This window comes from Canis lupus, chromosome 6 (assembly GCF_003254725.2).
Source record: "Canis lupus dingo isolate Sandy chromosome 6, ASM325472v2, whole genome shotgun sequence".
Taxonomy (NCBI): domain Eukaryota; kingdom Metazoa; phylum Chordata; class Mammalia; order Carnivora; family Canidae; genus Canis; species Canis lupus.
The window spans coordinates 60,498,159-60,510,442 of record NC_064248.1 but is presented as its reverse complement, the minus strand read 5'-3'; the positions used below and the strand labels follow the sequence as shown (position 1 = coordinate 60,510,442).

Here is a 12,284-nt window from a genome sequence, read left to right as displayed (position 1 = left end):
ACATGTTGTGAAAACCTAGATCCAACACAGTCAAATTGCAAATGCAGGGTTTCTAATTTCAGAGTGTGATAATATGGGGTCATCGGAGGCAGGGAAGCTGATGGCTCTGAATAAATAATGTGGTAATTTTTAGCGGTTTATGGCTGTAGTTTCCAGCGCACAGAGCATCCGGAATCTCTAAACCAGATGCGATGGAGAGAGTTACTAATTTCTAGTAAAGGTAGAAGAAAAGACTAGCCAAAAATGCACAGGGGATAGTTAAGTGAGTTCACACCAAGAGCGGAGCTCATACCCCGAGAGCCTGGGCCCTAGCGAGGCATCAGGCCCACGGGGCTGCTTCCCGGAGACTGCTCTCTTCTGGGTCCACCTGTGCAGGCCACACAGTCACACCTGGGTGGCAAAGACGTCCAGGTGGTGTGTGTGGCTGTCTGCATCAACCGGGGAAGCAAGGAGCTCAGGATGGGCTGAGGAACGGGTTCAAGGTCAAAGGGCCCCAAGCTTGGTGGACTTGACTATCCAAGTTTGACCCCTGAAGTTTATGGTCTCTTTCTCTAATGTTATTCTCTGATTTTTCTTCACTCTTTCTCTCTTCTCACCTTCCTTCCTCTTTCCCTTTTATGTTTCTATTACCTGATTTTCTTTTTCAGATCCACCCCCCCCCCCCCAACTATCTCTATGCTTTTTCCCTGATGTTTTGGGTCCCCTATGGATGCCTATGAGTGTTTCTTAGCCAGTAGATGGCCCTTTGGCTTAAAAGGCTGCTGGCCCTTTGTGCAGTTGTGGCATTGGTAGGCATGGCTCTTTGAAGCACAGTTTGTCTCTCTTCCTCCTCAGAGGTATGGTCTCTTTTCAAGTCTGCCTCCCTAGGTATGGTCTTGGTCCCATCCCATCCCAATTTATTACAGTTTCTTTTCTAAGAGGCACTAATCTTTATTTTATTTGTATCCTTCATTTCTTAAGAAATGTTGTCATGATTTAAAGAAACAATATAGGTAAAATGAGGAAAAAAAGGTAGACACAGAGGAAGGAAGGAAAGAAGGAAGGAAGGAAGGAAAGAAGGAAGGAAGGAAGGAAGGAAGGAAGGAAGGAAGGAAGGAAGGACAGAAGGAAATAAGGAAGGAAGGAAGATAGCAGAATGACTGTTCACATTAAGAAAGACTTGACCTTTTCCAGAACATTCACTGTAGGTGTTTTTAAGTAGCAAACTAATTTAAAACATTGACTACTATTTGATTTGTGCAACTTTTTGGGAAATCGCTCGTTTGCATAAAGTGAGCCACCTCTGTTATTAGTTCAGCAATACCTCACCTTACATGACACAATTTGTAGTTGACAATGTATTTTTACTGGCCTACTTCATTTGACTCAAAAAAACACATGGGTGGGCAGGGAAAGGTCTTATTTCTGTTTTCACCTGAGGAAAGAATTTAGACTCTGAGGGACTAAGTGATTTGCTAAAGTCGCAAACCCAGAGGAGAAAAAGAATAGAAACTCAAACCCAGGTCTCTGACTCCAAAGCCATGACTCTTTAAATCACACATGGGATTTAAGAAACAAAACAAAAGAGCATAGGGGAAGGGAGAGAAAAACAACACAAGACAAAATCAGAGAGGGAGAGAAACCATAAGGAACTCTTAATCCTAGGAAACAAACTGAGGGTTGCTGAAGGGGTGAGGGGTGGGGGGATGGGGAACTGGGTGATGGACATTAAGGAGGGCGCGTGATGTAACGAACACTGGATATTATATAAGACTGATGAGTCATTGAACTCTACCGCTGAAACTAATAATACACCGTATGTTAATTGAATTTAAGTTAGAAAAAAACCTCACAAAAGCCAAATAAATAAAAATAAGTTACACAAACTAACCGAGCTTCTGTTCCTATGCTATTGCAATTGCTCTGGTTGATGCAACCAGAGCTCAATCCAGTGGACTCCATGTAATCCTTACCTTACCTGATTTCCAGACAACCTTGACACCCTTGAAGTTTCTTGTATTTCCAGGGACTCTTCTCTCCTCTTTCTCTTCCTCCTCCTCCTATCATTCTTCCTTACTCTCTTTTAGTGGTTCATCCTTCTTCTTCACACACTTAAATGTCAATTTGGTTTTGGCGCATTTCTCGTTTAAGCTCTCTCCTTGTACAATCTTCTTTCTTCCCAAAGAGTCAGCTACTGCTCATTGCTGAAGATGAATGTGTGTTCATACCCTCAGCCCAGACTCCTGCTCTCAGCACCACATCTGTAGTTTCAACTGATAAATGAATATATTCATTGGAATATCAAATAGGCAACTCAACCTCAGTTATATCCCAAAATGAACTTCTCTTCTCTACCAAATCAACTTTTTCATTTGCTTCCTACCTAGGAATGCCACCATCCCACAATCCTGATGAAGAACCAACTTCTAACAAAAGTGGGTCATCAGGCTCTGGTGGATCTTCTTCCTAAATATGTCTTGGCTCTGTTCCTCTCTCTTTATTTTCCACTCCCAATCAAGAAATCGTATCAGGAATGTGGATGAGCTTAAAATTAGTGGGAAAAACAACATGAGCTTGACTCAGGTCTTTATTCAAACCAGGATCCCAGAGCCAGCCCCCTAATCCAGCCCCTGTAGTTCATAGCTGTTTAATCCTTTTACCCTTTTCTTCTCCAGCACATAAACTTCGAAGTATTATATTATATGTATTAATTTATTTATTATTGAAACTTTCCCTCACTTTAAGCTTCAAAACATGAGGGGCTTTGTCATCTTTGCTGCTGTTTGTCAGGGCCAAGAAGAGTTCCTGCTTCATAGCAAGTGTGAGAGAAGAGTATGCATATCAGTCAGCATCCCTGCAGAAAAAGAAGGCATACTTAAACCAGGTACATTAAGACTTGATAAAGGCGCTATTTGGGGGGATCCCTGGGTGACTCAGTGATTTAGTGCCTGCCTTTGGCCCAGGGCGTGATCCTGGAGTCGCGGGATCGAGTCCCACATCGGGCTCCCTGCATGGAGCCTGCTTCTCCCTCTGCCTGTGTCTCTGCCTCTCTTTCTCTCTCTCTCTCTCTCTCTCTCTCTCTGTGTGTCTTTCATGAATAAATAAATAAAATCTTTTTTTTAAAAGGCACTATTTATGAAGGCATGGATAAAGTTGAGGAAAAGGAACAAAAGATCATGTGGGATCTCGGGCTGGTAAGAGCTGGGAGGACTCAGACCTGCTGGCCGAGTAGGTAAAGGAGGAGACAGTTACTGGAACACTTGCTGGGATGTGGAAAAAAAGCTATGTGAGAGTACCACCTGACAGGAGCTGTGACCTTCAGTAGAGGGGCACAGCCAGCCTCCCCAGGGCACCACCTTAGCAGGGAAGGAAAAAAAAATCCAGATTTATCATCTTGCCCTCCAATTTCCTGCTCTTGCCCCTATTGTCCTAACCCAGAAAGCAAGGGAGCACATGAATATGGTTCATGGTCCACAGGAGGGGAGAAGGGTGGAGAGAGACACAAGGAAGATGCAGTATAGTGTTTTAAAGTGAATGAAGGAGACACAGGTGAGTGAGTGATAATCTTTATTTTAATACACATAAAAGTAGTATGTCATTCAAAACTGCAGCACTTTTACTGCCATGAACACAAAATCGCTTTTGGATGCACCTCATGCCCTGTGCAGATAGACCTTGGCTGAGAACCCCTACTATCCACTGAGGCCAGTGGCATAGTTTAGAGTTCTTACCTGATCACATCAGTGTCATTTTAATTTTTTTTTATTTTATTTTTTAAAAAAAGATTTTATTTATCCATTCAGAGAGACAGAGAGAGAGAGAGAGAGAGAGAGAGAGGCAGAGACATAGACAGAGGGAGAAGCAGGCTCCCGGCAGTGAGCCCAATGAGGAACTCAATCCCAGGACTCTGGGATCATGACTTGAGCCAAAGGCAGACAGACACTCAACCACTAGGTCACCCAGGCACCCTGTCAGTGTCTTTTTTTAAAGTGGTAACTGTTCCTCTTAGCCTACAAAACAACTTCCAGGCTCTTTGCCTAGCATACCAAGTCCATTGTGATTCGATCCTGTTCCTTTTCTGGGCTTATCCTCTCTTACCCAGAGCACCGTGCCTCTGTTCACCCAGTACACTTGGAGAAAGGACCACACCTAGTCCTTTAGGCTTCTGTCTTTGCTTATGTTCCTTCTTCTGCCTATAGTTTTTTTTTCACCCTAATCTCCTTTCCATCTTACATACATCTTCCCCAGGCTAAATCATGCTTTTCTTCATGAATGCCTTGGGTGTAACACCTCTGATGCTTTCTATGGAGCTCTATCCCACTCTGCATGATTTTCTTTGTTCATGTACACCTTACTTCATTCCAAAGAGATTTAGGGTAGGGACCTTACACAGTTAGACCTCCTTCACTTGTACTCTCGTAACATTTTGAAATGTCTTTATTTACACTTGTATTGTATTATTTAAATTTCTGCTACAGGATAGTCCTTGAGAGCAAAGACTCTGGATTTATTTACAATGAAACTCCAATATTGAGAAAACGCCCAGCACACAGTACTTAGTACTTACATAATTGTATGGTGAATAAATGAGTAACAAATAGGAGCCTAAAGTACTGAATCATCCAGTATGACTCCAACTCACTGGATCCTAAAGTTTTAGAACCCAAGGAATAAAGCAGAATTGATTTTTTGTGATTGTAAAAGTGGAGATGGAAGTGATTCTTTGGATTCTTGGGTACAGGTATATGGATAAACAAATCATTCTCTGATGTTCATTCATTAGCTGGAAATATGAATACTCCAAGGAGGCTACAACACTTAGAAAAGTAAACAAACAAATGGAAGCTGTAGATTTTAAAGTAGCACCAAGGCATACCTTCTCTCACATACTAAACACTCTGTCAATTATAAATCACTATACAAATATTAATGACTTATCATCATTATAATTAGTCATCATCACTCGATAAGAGATACACTTAATTCTAAAAAGTGTTAAATATTTGCGATGATAGAATAAAATGTTTCCACTCTTCCTGCCTGGTCTTGGTGTTTTTCCTCTGTAACTTTAACATTTCATAGCTTGGTTCTCCTTTTGGAGACTAGATAAACCCCTGAGATGGGGAGGGAGTGGTAGAGAAGGAATATTTAGTGAGCTTAGAGAACATTTGGAGGGCAGAATTAGGTATTTCGCAAAATTTGGAGCAGCTCAGATCTCCTCTAGTGTACTTCTCCTTCACTATTTTTCTTTTTTACATTTCTTTTGAGATAAAATATACGTGCATTGGAATTCACAGATCTTAAGTGTACAATTCTATAAATTCTGACAAATATATATACACATGCTACAAAACATCCTTATCAAGAAATAGAGCACTTTCAACACTCCAGAAATTTCCCTTGTGTTTTCTTCCAATCAATCCTCATCTCTATAAGCAACCACTGTTCTGACTTTTAATATCATAGATTAGTTTGGTCTATTCCTGCACTTCATATAAATGGAACTACATAGTAGGTATTCATTTGTGTCTTGCTGTGCATCAACATAAGGGTTATGTGATTCATCCACATTACTGTGTTTCAGTAGTTTCTTCCTTTTAATTACTTGCATACTATTATAATGTATAAATATACTACGATTGCTCTATCTATTCTCCTAGGTGATGACATGTGGGTTGTTTACAGTTTTCAGTTATTATGAATAAAGCAGCTGTAAACATTCATGTACAGACTTCTTGCAAACTTAATGCTCTTATTCCTCCTTGTAGATCTCAAAGAATGGGATTGGCAGGTGGGTATATGTTTAACTTTATAAGAACTCTAATTTTCCCAAAATTATTGTACCATTTTATACTGTCACCAGCAATATATGAGAATTCCAGTTATACCACGTTCTTACCAATTTAGTGTTATCAGTCTTTTTAATTGTAGCCACGGTAGTGGATGTGAAGAGAAACCTCACCAAGACTTAATTTGCACTTCTTTGACAATTAGTGAGTGATGTTGAACACTTTTTCAGGTCTTACTGAAATTTTGTGATGTGTCTGTTCGAGTCCTTTCTCTTTTTTTAAATTGAATGATGTGTCTTATTACTGAGTTGTAAGAATTCTTTATATATGCTGCATACATATCCTTTGCTATACACACACACACACACACACACGCACAGCTAGAATGGGGCAAATAGAAAATACTGAAAGGATAATTTTTGTAATGCTCATAATGAGGAGACATTTTTATTTTTGATGAAGTTTTACTTATAATTTTTTTCTTTGGTGATTAGTGCTTTTTGTGTCCTCTTGGAAAATTATTTTCTGGATATGAATGTCATTTTCTTCCAGAAAATTTATAGTATTAGTCTTCATGGTTAGATCTATGATCTATATCATATTACTGTTTGTTTGTGGTGTGAAGTAGTGGTCTATGTTCATTCTGTTTTATGTGGCTATCCACGTGTTCCAGCACCAGTTTTTAAAAACGCTTTCTTTTCCCACAGAACTGCCCTAGCATCATTGTCAAAACCCAATTGACTAGGTATGTGTAGGCCTATTTCTGGGCCCTCTATTCTGTTGCATTGACCTCCTTTCATCAATAGCACACTGTCTTGATTGCTGGTTTTAGAGAAAATCTTTAAATCTGGAGACAAGGGTTGTCCTTTGACTTTGCCTCTCTTTTTCGGGATTTGTCTTTTCTAGGTTCTATCATCAGGGAAATTTTAGAATCAACTTGTCAATTTCTGGAAAAAAGCCAATGAAAACTTATTTGACCATGATTTCATTGAATCTCTAGGTGAGTTTGGGAAGAATTGACATCTTAATAATATTAATATTCAATATATTAACATTGTTAGCGTTAATTGTAACACTGAATTTTGAAATCCAAGACTATTTTCTTAGCTCGAGCTGCTGTAACAAAATACCATAGACTGGGTGGCTTAAACAATAGAAATATATTTTCTCACAGCTCTGGAAGCAGGGAAGTCCCAGATCAAGGTTTTGGTTGAAGTCTACCTTCCTTGCTTGCCTACAGCTATTGTGGCCATGTCGTCAAATGGCAGAGAGAGAGAGAATTCTGGTATCTCCTACTTCTCTTTTGAGGCACCAACCCAATCAGATTAGGGCCCCACCCTTATGACCTCATTTAACTTTAATTACCTCCTACAGGCCCAATTTCCAAATAGAGTCACATTGCACATTAGGGCTTCAGCATGTGAATTTGGGGAGGAGACAGTTCAGTTCATAGCAACTATGTTATATCTCTTCATTTATTTAGGCCCTTTTTAGTTTCACTCAGCAATATTTTATAATTTCCAATATAGTGGTCTTGCACATCTTTTGTTAAATATATTCCTAAGTATTTTGAGTTTTAATGTTATTTTAAATGTTATTTTAAATTTGATTTTCTGGTTTTTTGCTTCGAGTACATATATAAATACAGTTGATTTTCATATATTCCTTCTTTTAAGGGACATTTTTGAAGGAAGACTTGGCTGGGAAAATTTGACTTAGAAGAACTTAGTGATGTCTCGCAAATAAGACAGAAGCATTCGGTTTTGGAGCTATCTCTTTAGAATTAGGCCACACAGTTCTTAGCTTATAAATCCCAGACACAAGGGACAAACACCGCCTTCTTGTAGTGAGGTAGTCATTCTTCACTTTCTCCAGAGTAGCCAGTGCCACCTCTGAGAGATCCTTTCAGGATGGCTGCTCCTCTCTGGGATCCTGTTTCTGACACAAGAACAAGAAGGCTGTCTTCCATTTGTCCACATGAGCAGCTGTCTAGTCTGGTGGTCTGACTCCTTAACCAAAGACACCATTGTGGTGCCATGTATTCGTGTGACAGATTCCATTTTTAAGCAGCCAAAGGCATACTGAATGTAATAATTGAAAACTTTTCTGGTACCTTTCTCCAAATTTAAAGTTTCTGGGTAACCAGGGTAGGTGGCTATGTTTCTATTTGTTTGTTTTGTTTTTAAATAGGGTTACATGGAGATTGGATAGACAATGAACTACAACAAGAAGAAAATCTAAGAGACCAACAACTCTTTATGGAAAATTTAACTCTGTGGCTACGGTATTTCTGATGCTCTCACCTTGGCAAAATGTTAGAAGTCTCTTGTAGAAGAAAACAGAGTTGAGAGGTTGTGTGTGCCTCAAAGACACTGACTTGGATGTTCAAAAAACTCTTTTATTTCTTTCTTTATTTGTATTGAGGTTGGAGAGGGACATAACCCTTTAGGTGAGAAAGTAAAGGGGCACCTGGGTGGCTCAGCAGTTGAGCATCTGCCTTTGGCTCAGGTTGTGATCTTGGGATCCTGGGATTGAGTCCCATATCAGGCTCCCCAGAGGGAGCCTGCCTCTCCCTCTGCCTATGTCTCTGCCTCTCTCTTGGTGTCTCTCATTAACAAGTAAATAAAATATTTAAAAGAAAAAGAAAGTAAAAGTGTTTATTTCAAACAAGCTTGAATTTTTGCCCTTTCTTCTCCGAAATGTAATCAGGTACCTCCACTGCAAAGGACCTGACCAAAATTAGGAGCCATTGGGGCTCTCTTAAATAAAATCCTACATCTTGTAGGGACATGTTGAACAGAAATACTGAAAGGTTAGCCCCTCAGATTCTCATCCATTTGATACAGGGCCAACTTTTCTATTTAGGTGAACTCACCTCATGTCTTCAAATCAAGTGTCCCTCTAAAATACTAAAGAAGACGCTGATTTTCCACAGTATATTTGTACAATGTGATTCTTACTGTCATAAAATAACTGCAAGGACACACCACAGCGAATTTATTATAATCTTCCGTGAAGTAATACTCGGTGATTCACTTTTTATTCTCAGAGCTTGTATTGTTGCTAGATACCTCGGTAGGCACAGAATTGCAGTAGGCCATCCATTCAGTCTGCTGATGTTTATTTAGCCTCTTTTAGTTTATCCTCTGGAGAAGCTTTTGATTCCAAAGAGACAGGGGGCATAAATCCATCAGCGGGGATTTAGGACAAATTAGGTTTAATAGCCACAGAGTTGCAATTTTGCCACTGTACTTTTTAAATATCCATTCCAATTTGTTAATACAGCATAGATTAGTTTGAGGATGATTTCAGACTCCCCCGTTGAGAGTTTTACATATGTAAAATCTCTTTAAGGTCAGAAGTTAAGTGTGCATAGTTACAAAGGGCCTTTAACCTCATAGGATAATAATACAATTTTACGGTCTAGGTTAAGAATTCCTCTCCCAGTTATTAAGGCTAAAGAATGAACCTCGGTCCCAAAGAAAACATGCCTGAAGAGTGAGAAACGTGGCCACTGCTCATATCCCAACAGCAGAGCTGCCACGGGGAAGGCAGAAGATAAAAGTAAGAAAAAGAAAACAAAAAGGCTTCCAACAGACAATTCACACATGTCACAAAAATCCACCCTCCTGTGTCTGAAGTCACACATATGTCTCTGTATTTCTATATTTAGGCTTATCTTTGCAATATCTTTGATTGTAGAAGCTATAGAGCTTTTTATTCAAATGGGCATTTGCAAACGATATGTTTCCATTTGCAACACACATCATTTCAAATCATCCAGATGCCATGAGCTCTTGCTTAGTCCACTAATTTATGTGACTTTGGAATTGTCGGATTAAAGCCTAATTTGACGACCAAATTTCCTTGTAAATGTAATTAGAAATACAAGGCATGAGGCAACCATACGGCAGCTTGAGCTGAGTTAAAAGTATCTGCACATCCTAAAACTTTTACTCCTTTTTATTTGAATCATCCGTGTCTTATTTTAGATATGTGTTTCATTGCCATCAACAATAGAATTATTTTCATGTTGTGCCACACTGTCTTAAAAGATAATGTCAAATCGATGTGGCTTTTATCACGGTTTTATGAGGAATGCCACGTGACCTCTGCAAGATGGAAGAAAGCCACACAGGCACTTGCAAAAATGGGTAAATAATCTGTGCTCGAGTTTGTATGTGAGGGAAGATACCATTAACTGATTTAGTGCGTATGTCTCTACATCCAAGAGGCCAATCTTAGGAGTTCTTTTCTCTCCTATGTGAAGACTAAAATAAGCGTTCATGATGGGTGAGGTGACCCTCGTCCAAATGTGGGTTCGGGGACCCAGACTCCTCTCAACTTGTGACTGTACAATCCTCAACTTGGGACTGTTGAGGACACCAGCCTCGCATGCATCAAGCTGGTCAATGTTGCAAGAATATGACGGATAGCAGGTGGGAGGTTTATACAGGCCTGGCTGGGAGCTGGCATGTGTCACTTCTCACATTTCATTGGCTGGAAGTCAATCACATGGGCTCATATAACTGCAAGGCTGGATGGGAAATGTCATCTGGCTTTGTGCCCTGGCGAACAGGGACATCTTTATCAGTAAAGATAGCTGTGCTTATTTTTTTGTTATATCAAAGTAAATGACTGAAACTCTTAAATGAAATACCTTTAATAATCTGAGGATGAGTATCTCTAATTTGTGGGCACACCACAAATTTAGAGCTAAGATGATAAAATTATATTTTCTGTCTGTCTCAGAAGGAATATTCCTTAAAGAAGTGGAAGGAGGAAGTGTGGTAGGAAAAGCAATAGGCCCAGATTCATGAAATCTGAATTGTTTCTTCCCATCTGCTACTACTCGAGTGACCTTAGGCAAGTCACTTTCAGGGCTTTTTTTTTTTTTTTCTCATTGGTACAATTCAACATGAAGTTAAATGATTGGTTGGGTTCCATTCAATTGCTTTCAGTTTGTGACTCATTGACCTTGTTTGGTTTTCTTATATTTGGGAGATCTATAATAAGTGGAATGCTAAATGAATATTTCTCATGTTACTTATGCTGTATCGTAGAACTACTATTTTGTCTTTAATTTACAGGGCTTATGCGAACATTTGATAAAAGTTTTGCCTTTTCCCCTTCTGTCCACCAAAGCTTTTAAGATTTACCCTTTTCCAAGTTTCTCACTGCCTATTTTTTTCATGGAACAAAGGTTAACAAAGATACCATTTTTACAGATAGCTACTCATTAAATCATTACAGTCTTAGGTTTGCAGAATAAACTGGGTCATGAAGCTTACTGGCTGTCATCTGTGAGGACAGTGAGTGAGGAATTGAACTTAGGTCTGTTCAATCCCCAGCTGTCAAATTGCCTCTAGACGATAGATGGGATATTGTTTAACATTAAAATGTTTCTTGAAGGCCTTTGCTTTCCCTATATCCAAAATCATCATAGAAAAGAGATTTTCACAGTAAGATTTTTCTCTTCTCCTTAATTTCTTATTTCCTTTACTTCTACGGGTATAGAAGTGTATGGGTGCATGTGTGCGTGCACACATTTATTTTTTTAATTTTAATTTTTTATTACTATCATTTTTAAGATGTTATTTATTTATTTGACAGAGAGATAGAACCAGAGAGCAAAAGTGTGGGGAATGGCAGAGTGAGAGGGAGAAGCAGGCTCCCCTCCGAGCAGGGAGCCCAATGTAGGGTTGTTAGTGTTAGGCTTAGGCTTAGGCTTAGGGTCCCAGGACCCTGGGATCACTGCCTTAGCCAAAGGCAGGTGCTCAACCAACTGAGCACTCAGGCACACACGCCTGCACCTGTATTTATTTATTTATTTATTTATTTATTTATTTATTTATTTATTTTCTGTGCCTGTATTTAAAATAAGGTGCATGCTCTTCCATTTCCTTCACCTGAGCACATTCTGCAGCCCTGATATTCTCAACAGGAAAATGGATTATGATTTTTTTCAACTTAATTCTTCCAGACTTTTCTTATCCTGCCCAATGTTTTACAAAAAGCCTCTCTTTTCATTTTAATGAATTTACTGAGGACAAGATCTAGAAATTCTCCCACTGAGTAGCAGAGGATGATATGCCAGGGTGCTTCATTTCCTTGGATCAGAGTATATAACTGTGGCCCTTGGATCTTACAGCATTTTCTTAGTTCACTAGTGGGGAGAAAACAAAAAGAAAGCAAAACAACACAATACAACACAAATGTTTAAGGACCTGTTTCTCTTTGCAGGATAAGTATCATAACAAGAGGCCAGGGCCTCACCCTTCTGAATCCTCCTAGAGTAGGTATTTCTTTAATTCCCACTGGGCTCAAGGGAATAAGGATCTGGGCAAATAACTGGTTTCACATTATCTGTTTTCATCACAGAACTTCAAGACACTTTACCAACACAGATTCATTCCCATCACACTTACGAGAAGTAATATCGTCCTCATTTTGCTGATGGGAAAAGTGGGGCACTGGGGGTATAAGTGACAAAATCAGAGAATGTGGCGGAGCAGG

At 39.4% G+C, this 12,284-nt stretch overlaps 1 long non-coding RNA gene across 1 annotated transcript in view; it reads left to right on the top strand.

The window, feature by feature from the left end:
- The window catches only part of LOC112679114 (uncharacterized), a 52,114-nt gene extending 43,706 nt beyond the window's left edge, over positions 1-8,408 (top strand). Inside the window, exons 3-6 of the long non-coding RNA XR_004816328.2 lie at positions 5,748-5,770; positions 6,476-6,513; positions 6,675-6,768; positions 7,959-8,408. This is a non-coding gene — a long non-coding RNA (uncharacterized LOC112679114). The remainder of the gene's footprint in view (positions 1-5,747; positions 5,771-6,475; positions 6,514-6,674; positions 6,769-7,958) is intronic.
- The last annotated feature ends 3,876 nt before the right edge of the window (positions 8,409-12,284 follow it).